The 13787-nt window shown below is 38.8% G+C and overlaps 1 long non-coding RNA gene across 1 annotated transcript in view; it reads left to right on the top strand.

Moving 5' to 3' along the window:
- The window catches only part of LOC129529206 (uncharacterized), a 135009-nt gene extending 125127 nt beyond the window's left edge, over window positions 1-9882 (top strand). The window contains exon 4 of the long non-coding RNA XR_010132329.1: window positions 9507-9882. This is a non-coding gene — a long non-coding RNA (uncharacterized lncRNA). The remainder of the gene's footprint in view (window positions 1-9506) is intronic.
- Window positions 9883-13787: the final 3905 nt, after the last annotated feature.

Raw genomic sequence — 13787 nt, 5'->3', positions numbered from 1 at the left:
TTATGCCATTGTCAGTAATTAACATTTCAGTGGAGCCTTCTTTGACAGATCCTTTTTCAGCTATGATAGCTGCCTGAGAACACGGCCCCAAGGGAATAATATACAAAATTTTAGTTTTAGATAGGGATATGGTAGAGAGAGAAGCCAGTGTACTTGTCATTACTGAGGAATGGAAAGCAACAGTTGTTGAGCAGACACTGCATGACTCCATGAAGACATCATTCCAGGTGTCATGTGACTGTTCTGAGGGGAGCCTGGGAGGCCATTGTAATGGGTGTTTCTGAGACCCCTCATTGGATTGCAATGAGAAAGAATGAATAGTTACCTCTTCTGTTAGTTCTTTTTGTTTGCTATAAAGAAATATCTGAGACTGGATAATTTATAAAGAAAAGAGGCTTATTTGGCTCACAGTTCTACAGGCTACATAAGCATGGCATCAGCACCTGTGTGGCTTCTGGTGAGGACTCAGGAATCTTTCATTGATGGCAGAAGGCAAAGGGTGAGCAGGTGCATCACATGGCAAGAGAGGAAGCAAGAGAGATGCCAGGCTTTTTTAAACAACCAGCTCTGATGTCAACTAATAGAGCAAAAACTGACTCCAAAAACACACTTGTTACTGCAGAGAGGGCACCAAGCCATTCGTGAGAGATCCATCCCCATGACACAAACACCAGGCCCCACTTCCAAAATTAGGGGTCACATTTCAACATGAGATTTGGAAGGGACAAATATACAAACTATATCACCTCCTTTGATTCACTTTTGAAATGGGAGAGAAACCCAGAATATGACAAAATAGAGATTCTGTTGGCACACAGAATTCTTAACTAATGTGCACGGAAATTCCTCGTAGAAATAAAGATGTTGCGATGAGTGTTGAGAGTTACCCAATTTCTTTCTACTACAAGATACAAGTTTTATGACAATGGTAGGTATGCAGATATATTCTTGGTTGAAGAGGAGATATTCTTGTTCGAAGGCTGATAATTAATATTTAGTGTAGAGAAACCTGTTTTGAAGTCTATATTGTCTTTATTAAAGTTATATACTAAGAAGTTTGGCAGAAACAAGAAGCTTGTGATCCTTTTACCATGTGCACTTGTATACTTATTTGTTCTCCCATTTTGTAGTCATTCATTCAATAGGTTTTTTATTGAATATATAGTTTATTGAATATAAGTATTGAATAATACTTAGCCCACTTAGACACCTCCTTGGTTTGCCTCTTGTGGGTTAAAATATGACACAGCTTTAGAATGTTCTTGAATTGCCATTAGGTGGAGCATTTGCCTCCCCTATCATGCGAGCAAGTGAATAGTTTCTCTTTTGATGAAAAACTTGAGATCTGAGCCTTTAGCAAATACTTAATAAAGCTAATTTCTAACAGATACAAGAAAACATAAATATCAGTTCAAAAAACATTTAAGGCATGAGTACTAATGTCAAACCATTATCTCTGATTGGACTTTTAATGTTCTCCTAGTTTATTCCTCTTAACCTTCATTATTTCTGCAAAGTCCTCAATTTCTTTAACGTATTCCTCATCTTGTTCCACTTGCTCATTTTCTTTATGGGCCATGTCTTTTCAAGATTTAGAGGTAGAGTTTGACACTTTAGAGCAATATGACTTTGGCCAAATTATGAAACCTTTTTAACCTTAGTTTGTTCCTCTGTACAATGAGGATGATAATATGTGATATGCTAAGCTTGCTGTGAAGCTCTACAAATTAAATGAAATAATGTACTGAAGGTGCCTAGCACAGCTCTGGACACAAGTTCTGTGCCCAGCAATGAGTGATTATTTGGCTATCCTAGACTTTGGAGGCTTACCAGAGCAATGCATTCTTGCCTGTTCCATCTACCAGCCTTGACACCTGAGTTAATCCCTCCTCTGAGATCATTTCTTGCTGTTTTGTTTGGGGTCCAAGCTCAGTCATTTCACTTGAAGTTTCTTCTTCGGCTTCATTCTCAGTTTTGTTTTTCAGAATCAGAAGAGAAAAGCTGAAGAAAATCTCTCTTTACCATTTTACCATGGCAACCAGCTGTTTCTGGAGAAGATTTATCCTCCTTCCTAGTCGCAATAGAAAATCTGCAGTTTACACCCTCTTCCCTCCCCCTCCTACTCCCGATGGGTTAATTTGAGCCATTTGGCTGAATCTTCTCTAGTATTTATACGAAATAAATAATTAGCTTTAGACTATAACCCTGTTGATATTTTAATGTATTCCTGATCTTTCCTCTCAAGTTTATAAAAGAAAAATAAGATAATAAATAAATAAAGGCTTTGAGTCTGACCAGGCTTTTTAAAGAAGCTCGGAGTAAAACTCCTCCAACAGTTGGATCATTCTCAGCCTCCTGCCTTCAGAAACTGTGCAGAGCTCTGACCTGCACAATGCTGTTCTTGGGTCTGAAATTCCAGGCAGGGCTGGCTTCTCACATGGGACTCTGCTTAGAAGGATCCCATGCTTGATTTAATGTTTTTCTGTTGCTGTCTTGAAATTCTTAATCATTATTGAACAAGAGCCCCTGTATTTTCATTTTGCACTGCCCACCTCCCCCAGCCCCATGTACCCAGCCCTGCTTCCAGGAGCCCTCTCTTTTTCCTTGGCCACCACCTACAGCCACCACCCAACACCTACTACTGTTGTAAGCACCTTCTAGTGCCACTGTATTCTCCACTAAGACAATGCTGAGATCAGACTCAAATTCACTTTTACTAGAAACTCTAGTGAGGAAACAGGAGGGTCCTCAGTGGTTACTCAGTGCCCACCATGTTTACATTACTTTCATCTCTGCTAAACTTTAGAAAATGAAAATGGGGATAAGTAACAAAATACAAACATACGTTCATTCACGCTAGCTTTCTGGTTGTGGTAGATTTAGCTAGACGGTGCAGCTCTTGATAAACTTCCTTTTTTTTTTGACACATAATAATTGTACATATTTATGGGATACATGTGACATTTCGATACAAGTATAGCATGTGTAATGATCAAGTCAGGGTATTTAGGTTGTACATCTCCTCAAACATTGATACTTTCTTTGTATTGAGAATATTTTAAATCTCTTCTAGCTCTTTTGAAATGTAAAACAAATTATTGTAAACTATAGTAATCCTACTGTGCAATTGAACACTAGAACTTATTCCTCCTATCTAATTTTATGTTTGTACCCATTAACTAATCTCTCTTTATTCCCACCCCACCAAACGCAAACCCAGCCCAGTCACTGATAACTAGCATTCTCCTCACTATTTCCATTAGATCAACTTTTCAGCCCCCACATTTGAGTGAGAACATGCAATATCTGTCTTCCTGTGCCTGATTTATTTCACTTAATGCAATGACCTCTAGTTCCATCCATGTTGGTGCAAATGACAGAAATTAATTCATTTTATGGCTGAATAGTATTTAATTTGTGTTCATATGTCACATTTTCTTTATTCATTCATCTCTTGATAGATACTTTAGGTTGATTTCATATCTCTGCTGTCATGAATAGTGCTGTGATAAACATAGAGGTGCAGCTATCCCTTTGATATACTGATTTCTGTTCTTTTGGATAATGACTGAGTAGTGGAAGAGCTGGATCATATGGTAGTTCTATTTTAGTTTTTTGAGAAATTTCCATTTTGATTTATATAATGGCTATACTAATCTACATTCTCGTTAACAGTGTATGAGAATTTCCTTTTCTCCACATCATCACCAGCATCTGTTATTTTTTGTCTTCTTGATAATAGCCATTTTATCTGGGGTATGATGATTTGCATTAATCTGATGCAAAAGATAATGTTGAGCTTTTTAAAAAATACACCTGTTGGTCATTTGTATGTCTGTTTTTGTGAAATTTTTTATTTAGATACTTTTCTTAACTCTTTAATGAGATTATTTCATTGCTTTGCTATTGAGTTTGAGTTGCTTTTATATCCTGAATGTTACTCCCTTGTGGGTTTAATTGTTTGCAAATATTTTCTCCCATTCAACAGGTGTTATCTTTACCAATTGTTTCCTTTGTGGTGTTGAAACTTTTTAGTTTAATATAGTCCCATTTGTCTACTTTTGTTTTTGTTGTCCATGCTTTTGAGGTCTTAGCCATAAAATCTTTGCCTAGACCAATGTTCTGCTGTGTTTCTTCTATGTTTCCTTCTAGTAGCTTTATAATTTTGGGTCTTGCACTTAAGTCTTTAATTAATTTTGAGTGGACATTTTTAATACACTGAGAAATAGGGATCTAGTTTCATTCTTTTGCATACAGATATCCAGTTTTTCCAGTACCATTTATTAGAGAGGGTGTTCTTTTTCCAATGTATGATCTTGATACCTTACTCAAAAATCAGTTGGCTATAAATATGTGAATTTATTTCTGGGTTTTCTGTTGTATTCCTCTGGTTTAGATGTGTGTTTTTATATCAATACCATGCTGTTTTGGTTACTATAGCTTTATAAGATATTTTGAAGTTGGGTGGTCTGATGTCTCTAGCTTTGTTCTTTTTACTTAAGGTTGCTTTGGCTACTTGAATTGTTTTTGGTTCCATATGAATTTTAGGATTTTTTTTTCTATTTCTGTGATAAATGACACTGGTGTTTTGATAAGGATTGCACTGAATCTGTAAATTGCTTTGGGCAGTATGGTTATTTTGGCAATGTTAATTCTTACAATCCATTAACATAGGATGGTCATCATTCTTTACATGTCCTCTTCAATTTCTTTCATTAGTGTTTTGTAGCTTTCCTTCTCTTTCACCTCCTTAGTTAAATTTATTCCTTTTTTTTTTGTAGCTATAGTAACTAGGATTGCCTTCTTTTTTTTTTTTTTTTTAAGACGGAGTCTTGCATGCAGTGATGCTATCTAGGCTCACTGCAAGCTCCACCTCCCGGGTTCATGCCATTCTCCTGCCTCAGCCTCCCGAGTAGCTGGGACTACAGGTGCCTGCCACTGCGCCCGGCTAATTTTTTGTATTTTTAGTAGAGACAGGGTTTCACCGTGTTAGACAGGATGGTCTTGATCTCCTGACCTCGTGATCCACCCGCCTTGGCCTCCCAAAGTGCTGGGATTACAGGCGTGAGCCACCGTGCCTGGCAGGATTGCCTTCTTGATTTTTTTTTTCTGCTAGTTCATTATTGGTATAGAGAAATGGTACTCATTATTGTATGCTGATTTTATATCCTGCAACTTTACAGAATTTATCAGTTCTAATAATTTTCTGGTGGAGTCTTTAGGTTTATTTATATATAAAATCATGTTGCCTGCAAAGAGATAATTTGACTTTCTCTTTTCTAATTTGGATGCCTTTTATTTCTTTCCCTTGAGAAATGGTAAATCTTTGTCTTTTTCCAGTTCTTTGAGAAAAAGCTGAAAGCTTTCCCCCATCAGTATGATGCTAACTGTGGGTTTTCATATATGGACTTTATCATGTTGAGATATATTCCTTCTATGCCTGGGTTGCTTGAGAGTTTTTATCATTAAGGGATACTAAATTTTATCCAATGATTTTACTGCATCTTGAGATGATTGTATGGTATTTGTCTTTTATTCTGTTGATGTGATGTATAATATATTATTGATTTGTGTATGCTGAAACATCGTTTCATCCCTGGGATAAATCTTGCTTACTTATGATATATTATCTTTTTGATGTGTTATTGGATTTCACTTGCTAGTTGTTTGTTAAGGAGTTTTGTATTTATGTTTCTCAGGGTTTAGCCTTGTTGAATGAGTTAGGAAAAATTCCCTCCTCTTTTAGTTTTTGAAATTCATTGAGAAAAATTTGATCTTACTACTTCTTTGTAAGTTTTGTAGAATTCAGCAGTAAAGACATCATCTGGTCCTGGGCTTTTCTTTGTTGAAGAGGGGTGGTTTCATTGCCTATTCAATCTCATTACTCGTTATTTCTCTATTCAGCTTTTCTATTTCTTTCTGGTTCAATCTTGGAAAGTTGTATATGGCCAGAAATTTATCTATTTCTTTAGGTTTTTTTATTTGTTGGTGTTCCTAATAGCTTCTAATTATACTTTTTATTTCTGTGATAACAATTTGAATGATTCCTTTTTCTGGTTTTGATTTTATTTATTTGGGTCATCTCTTCTTTTTGTGGTCAGTCTAGCTAACTATCCATTTCATTTATCTTTTCAAGAAACCAACTTTTCATTTTTCAATCCTTAGCCTTATTTTTTTAGTCTCCATTTCATTTAGTTCCGTTTTCTCTGATTTGGATTAGGTTTGTTCTTTTTTTTCTAGTTCCATGATGTACATGATTAAGTTGTTTATTTACAATCTTTACCTACTTTTTTGATGTAGGCATTTATTGCTATAAATTTTCCTTTTAGCACTGTTTTGGCTATATCTCATGAGTTTTGGTATGTTGTGTTTCCATTTTTGTTTTAATACTTTTTTTTCCTGTCTTGTTAATTTCTGCATTGACCCAGGGGTTATTCAGGAGAGTAATTTGTTTAGTTGTCATGTATTTGTAACATTTTCTAAGCTCCTCTTATGATCAATTTCTAGTTTTTGTCCACAGTGATCTAAGAAGACACTTGATATGATTTCATTCTTTTTAAATTTGCTGAGACTTGTTTTTTGAGATGGAGTCTCAATCTGTCACCCAGGCTAGAGTGCAGTGGTGCGATCTTGGCTCACTGCAAACTCCACCTCCTGGTTTCAAGTGATTCTCCTGTGTCATCCTCCCAGGTAGCTGGGATTACAGGTGTGCACCACCACATCCAGCTAATTTTTTTGTATTTTTAGTAGAGATGAGGTTTTACCATGTTGGTCAGGCTGGTCCCAAACTCCTCTTTCTCTCTTATCATTGTGGTTTGCTGATTTTCTGTAGTGCTAATATTTAAGTTTTTTTCTTTCTCATTTGTGTATCTACTCTACCAGTGAGGTTTATATTTTTGTGTTTTTCTGATAATACATATCATCTTTTTCTTCCGGATGTAGAAGTCATTAAATAATTTTTTTGTGCAGTCAGTCTAGTGGTAATGAATTTGTGGTAATGAATTTCCTAAGTTTTTGCTTGTCTGGGAAGTCACTTCATTTTTAAAGGATAGTTTTTATGGGCATGGTGTATTTTCCTGATAGTTTTTTTTTTTTTCCTTTCTTCACTTTGAATGTATCATTCCACTCTCTCCTGGCCTGTAATGTTACTGTTGAGAGACATGCTATTAGTCTTGTAGAGTCAAACTAATTAGTCTTATATGTGACTTGATGCTTTTCTCTTGCTGTTTTTAGAATTCTTTCTTTGTCTTTGACTTTTGACATTTAGATTATAATATACTTTGGAGATGATCTTTTCAGGTTGAATCTATTCGGGAATCTTTGCACTTCCTGTATCTAGATGTGTATATCTCTCGTAAGACTTGAGAAGTTTTCAGCTATTATTGTATTAGGTAGTTTTTCCATGTCTTTGCTCATCTCTTCTCCTTCTGGAACTCTAAAAATTTGAATGTTTGGTTGCTATATGCTGTCTCAGAAGTCACATAAGCCATTGTCTCCTCCTCTTCCTCCTCGTCCTCTTCTTCTTCTTCTTTTCTCTTCCTTCTCTTCTTCTTCTTTTCTTCCTTCTCCTCCTCCTCTTCTTCTTTTCTCTTCCTTCTCTTCTCCTTCTCTTCTTCTCTTCTTCTTCCTTCTTCCTTCATCTGATGAGGTTATTATTAAAGATTTGTCTTCAAGTTGAGACATTCTTCCTTCTCCCTAATACAGTCTACTTTTGAAGGTCTCAATTGTATTTGTTTGTTTCATTCATTGAATTCTTCAGTTCCAAGGCTTCTGTTTGATTATAACATGTATCTCTTTGTTGAAATTCAGATTATGAATTGTCTTACTGATTAATTTACATTATTTATCTGTGTTCTCTTGTATCTCACAGAGTTTCTTTAAGATCATCATTTTGAATATTTCTTCAGGCATCTTATAAATTTCCTTTTGTTGGGATATATTATTGAAATATTGATGTATTTCTTTGGAAGTATCATGTTTTCTTACTTTCTCATGTTTCTTGTGTCCTTATGTTGATATCTACATGTCTATTTAATAGTCACTTCTTCCAATTTTATGGATTGGCCTTCATAGGGAAAGATTATTTTCCCTACTGATATGTCTAGAGTGTCGGTTGAGTAGGGTGTTTTGGTTTTGATTCTGGATGGGCATTGTAATGTAGTCTCTGCATGATCTTTGGCTATAAGAGTCAGTGCCACCTGTGAGTTTTTCAGTGGCCTACATGGCAGTTGCTAATAGAAGCAGTAGTGAGGCTTTGCTGGGGACAAGGATGCCAAGTGGACTAGACTGCAAGCCCCAGTGGTGGTGATGGTGAGCTGAACATGCCTATCCTTGGGCATCTGGGCAGTGTGCACAAGCAGCAGTGTTATTGGGTCCAAGCAAGCCAATCCTTAGGTTCCTGGATGATACATATGGGCACCACTGTTGGAGGGCTACACCTGAGGCAAATCCGTCCTCTGGGCCCCTAATGATGCACTCAGATGCTGGCTGCAGTGTGTGGGGTGGGTCAATCCCCAGGACCCTGGATGGCACATGGGCAGGCCAGTCCCTGGGCCTTCTGAAGGTATATTAAGATGTGTAGTGGACCTGCTGCTGGAGAAGGAGGGATTTGCTATCAGTGGAAGTGGCCTCAGGCAGGCAGCTCTCAGGCTCTGGAGAATGCAGGCTTTGGTTTCTTTTGTCCATGGGACAGACTCCCTGCTGTGCTGCAACTTCTTTTTACTCAAAATTCCTCATTCCACTGCATGGGGTAGAATGCAGGGAACCCAGCCACACTGCTGGGTTCAGCCAGTGTTGTGATGCTGTTGCCTTCTGGGTGTACATGAGGGTATATCAGCAAGGCTTCAATATTGTGGGAATGGAGGAGCTGTTGATCCTCAAGCAGGATGTAGTCTAGTGGGAGGTGGGCTCTCAAAATGGCAGTGTGCTGCAGCGGCTTGGATCTTGGGAGGTGTTGGGGACCTAGTGTGAACTCCCTTTCTGAAACAGTGCTATTGCATGGACTCCAGGCAGCTCGCTATACTACTCTCTGGGCCAATGAGGGCAGGAGTCTGTGATGGGATGTGAACCACTAGAGATCTCTTCCTTATCTTCACCATGCAATGGGAAGTTTGTCCTGGCTCTGAGCCAATTCTGGCCAGTTGGCTTCTTTGCTTACCTCTCCCTCTGGGCCTCAGAGGTTCCCTGTTGCTTTCCTGCTGCATGTCAGTGTTCTCTCCTAGATGCTCTGTTTTATGTATCATTATCTACTCACCATTTTTGTCTTTCTTTGTGGAGGAGGCTAGCTCTGGGTGCCGCTAGTAAGTCATCTTGAATGTCTGATTCTAGATACCCTGATTAAAGTGGAACATGTGAGATGAACATACCTGTTTAGGTAATTGAATAGAACTTATTGGCCCTAACATCTGCAAATGCCTCCAGTTTTAAGTATATAATTTCTTATAAAACAAGCACAATATTGAATCTGCCAGCTCCATAACACAAGCACATTATTTCTGCCTCACTAGGTTAACACTTCCTGACCAGAAGCTTGATGTGGAACAATTCAAGTATCATGAGGTCATTGTCTTCGGAGATCTTTCTCAGAGTACCCATAGATCTAAAAAGGGGAGACAGCACATCTGGCTGAGTTACTGAATTGAAAATAAAGATATTTAATGTTAACACCCAAAGAACCAGAATCTTATGGTAAGGAAATATTTGCTAATAAAGATCATGTTAATTTGCTTTGTAACAAAACCCCAGAGACTAGCACCTGCAAGAGCATGTGGAACACGGGTCTCCCGTGCCATAGGAGACAGGCAAAGATGTGGAGAATTTGCTAGTTGAGGAAGTTTGGGGTCACAGGGAGGCAATTAGCAATATCCCCACAAATAATAAAAGGTAAGTTAAAATGGGATCAGTCTTTTTCTTTTCTTTCTTTCTTTCTTTCTTTCTTTTTTTTTTTTTGAGATGGAGTCTTGCTCTGTCCCCCAGACTGGAGTGCAGTGGCATGATCTCCGCTCAACTGCAACCACTGCCTCCCGGGTTCTCGCCATTCTCCTGCCTCAGCCTCTGAAGTAGCTGGGATTACAGGCGCCCGCCACCACACCGAGTTAATTTTTTTGTATTTTTAGTAGAGACGGGGTTTCACCGTGTTAGCCAGGATGGTCTTGATCTCCTGACCTCATGATCCACAAAATGGGATCAATCTTTTTCTAAAATTATCTTTTAGTTATAAAAGGAAGACTTTCAAGGAGCGCTGCTGCTATGATTCCATGTTAGACCTTCATGCAGAACTCTGTAACCTAGCTCTTTATGGGTAAGAATTGTCCCTTGTTCATTATTTTCTAATTATTAAGGATTACATCATTTCCAGTTGACTGTTGGTGTTGATTGTGTTTTATTACATTTTAATCCTAGGAATATTAAGAAGCCACATGTGGTTGGTGTAGGTTGCTGTCTTTAAATCCAGTGACCCTAGTGGTTTTATTTTGTCTTGTTTTTTAAACACAAATCTGACTGGATGGCTCAATGGTTGGAAACTCATCAGCAGCTTCCCACTGCTGTTAGAATAAGGTCAGAATCCTCAACCTGCCAGAAGCATCCCTGCCCTTTGTCCCCACATTCCTACCCTTTACTATTAGCCTGGCTTATAAGGGCTGCATGTGAAGAAATACACATATTTTCTTTTCCACTGCTAAAATTCTCACTTGCATTCTTGGTGCTGTGAGCAGAGGTGGTGTCTGCTGTGTTCACTCCTTAAATACATAGTCTAGCACTGTGCCTGGTACATAGCAGATGCTCATTACAAATATTTTAAAATAAATCAGTAACTGAGTAAAACAGTCTACCATGTTAATAATGTGAACTGAAGTTAAATAATTATCCGGATGATAGTGATATAGAAATTAAGAAGAAATTACTTAGGCAGATAGTAAGGGCATGGGAGTCCTCAGTAAGGCTTCTCTCTTTAGTGGAAAGCAGCCCCAAATCATTTTCTAACAAAGAGCAGCCTGTAATGTCGAGCTGCAGATACACACAAGCAAGCTGGGAGCTTGCACAGTGAATGCTGGCAGGAACTAAGGACTAGACGTGTTCAAGATGGCAGTTCCATCTTCCCTTCTCTGCCAGCCAAGTGTACAGTAAGAAATAGACAAGATGGCCTCGATCAACTGGAAAGCTCATTTGCATAAGAAGATTAGGGTGGGGCAACAAGCCTTCCCCAGGCACTATGTAAACGTCATACGTGATCGAACCAATCTATGAGCCCTATGTAAATCAGACACCGCCTCCTCAAACTGGACTATAAAACTTGGCGCATTCACGGCCAGCCAGTACTTTCCCCTCAGAGACCCCTCCCTCTATAGAGGTAGCTGTTTCTCTTTCTCTTCTCTTCCACCTATTGAACCTCCGCTCTTAAACTCCTCGTGCGTGTCCATGTCCTAAATTTTCCTGGCAGGCGACAAGGAACCCCAGGGGTATATACCCCAGACAACATAGCCACTTCAATAGCAGCACAGAATATTAGATTAGAGGAGGAAGATATGGATCCATAAAAAGAATTTAGTGTTAAAAACAGAGGTTATTTATTTTTTAATCATTTTTTTCTGTAGCTAACTATACAGCTTTAAGTAATTTTTATTAAATTTATAATTTATGAAATATTTTTATTTATGAAACTTTATTTATGAAAGTAACACATGAAAATATCTGCTTGATTGATAAATAAAATCAAGTGTTTTCAGATGAACTTGAATTTTTTTTGTCTACCTCCTTTAATGTCTGGGGATGTTGTTAGACTATTATCAAGTTTTATGTGCATTGCTCTGAATTGAAGGTCCACTCCAAAATTCATGTTAAAACTTAATTCCCAATGTGGCAGTTCTGAGATGTGAGGCCTTTCAGAGGTGACTGGATCGTGAGGGTTCATGTTCTGGTTGTAAAATAATTTTAATATTGTCTTTGATTTTTTTTTTTTTTTTTTTTTTGAGATGGGGTCTTGCTTTGTCCCCCAGGCTGGAGGAGTACAGTGGCACGATCTCCGCTCACTGCCACCTCCGCCTCCCGGGTTCATGCCATTCTCCTGCCTCAGCCTCCCAGGTAGCTGGGACTACAGGCGCCCACCATTACACCCGGCTAATTTTTTGTATTTTTAGTAGAGACGGGGTTTCACCGCGTTAGCTGGGATGGTCTCGATCTCCTGACCTCGTGATCTGCCCGCCTTGGCCTCCCAAAGTGTTGGAATTACAGGCGTGAGCCACCGCGCCCGGCCTGTCTTTGATTTTTATCTAATTTTTTACTGTGATTATATACTGTGCAACAATAGGTCTGCCACTCACTACTATGCAATGTTATTAAGTTACTTAATTTCTCTATGCCTCAGTTTCCTTGTCTATAAAATGGAATAGATAACAGCACCTACCTCATAGGATTATTATATTAAATAACTTACTACATGTAAAGGGCTGGAGCACTTTCTGGCACATGGTGTGAGTTGAGTAAATTCTATTATTATTATTGTTATTATTATTATTTTCACTGATACATGCTTCTCTATATTTGTAAGTAGTTGCCCTGGTAGTTAGAGAACATGCTCTCTAGAGCTACACTGATGTTACCCAAAAGGCTTAAAATTAATAAGGCCGTTGCAGAATCAAGCTCTGACTATAATGGCCTGGAATAGAGATGTGCAGGCATTGTAATTGTGTCCAGAGCCCCAAGATTGACTGAAGCTTGATTAAACACATTATAAACCCAAAGGGAGACTTTATCCACTGGAGGGGAGCTGGTTTATCTTTGAAGCATTGGAAAAGGAGAGCTCAATTCAACAAAATACACCAGGCACAGGATCTTGACTGTTGGAAGCATAATGTGTCTTCCCCTTTGAAAATTGCTCCCTCTGGTAGGTAGGGGCTGGGGATGAAATACAGAGAGTGGTGTGGGTGCTACCTGCTTAGGACGGAGCAGAGGCAGAGGCAGGCTGCCTCTGATGGTGTGATCAGAGAAGGCAGGCCAAATGCTATGGTGGGGGCAGATGCTGTGGCTGTCAGAGCCTGGTTGCCAATCCACCTTTGAATCCGATTGTAGACTCAAGGAGAAAACGCCTTCTACCTATTGTAATTCATCTACCTGTGAATGCTACCTAGAGGAAGGGAAGGCAGTGGCCAGTGGATTATATCCTTTCGTGGAGTGATTACTGAGGGTCCAATCAATATCTTGCCCTGTTTGACCTGCTGAAGATAAAATTTGACTAAAACAAAAACAAATCCATAGCCTGGCAGGGCACTTATCCTAGTCATAGAGTCAGGCAATAAGCCATGTACAGTATATAGTTTGTGGGGTGGGGGGCAGAAAAGCCCTGGAGGTTGAAATTTTTAAAAAGTTTTTTTTTTTTTGAGAAGCCTTTTGATTAAATGCCTGTAGGAAGTGAAGTAGTACCTGGTGGGGAGATTCTGGGAAGGGATTCCAAGCAGAGGGAACAACTAGTCTGGGAAAAGTGAGGCAGCAGAGGTGGTGGCTGGAGCAGCTTGAGGAAGGGTGAGCACAAGGAACAGGTGGGCAGATCAGGTAGGGCCTGTAGCAGAGCAAAGAGGATACAGGAGGGAGGCAGCTCAGCACAGATTTTTTAATTGTTTCTATTTTTTTGAAAATGTTCTTTATCAGTATCTCACGAACCTTATTGTTAGAAATGGACATAATCACTTAGATACACTCATAGGATCATGTAATAGGTGTGACTTTCACAAGCTAAGTGCTCAGGTGTGCAAAATGTAACTTATTTTTTTGGATAACGAAATTAAATTTCT

The sequence above is a fragment of the Gorilla gorilla genome, chromosome 21, assembly GCF_029281585.2.
Source record: "Gorilla gorilla gorilla isolate KB3781 chromosome 21, NHGRI_mGorGor1-v2.1_pri, whole genome shotgun sequence".
NCBI lineage: Eukaryota > Metazoa > Chordata > Mammalia > Primates > Hominidae > Gorilla > Gorilla gorilla.
The sequence above is the reverse complement of the archived record's forward strand: the minus strand, read 5'-3'. Positions and strand labels throughout refer to the sequence as shown.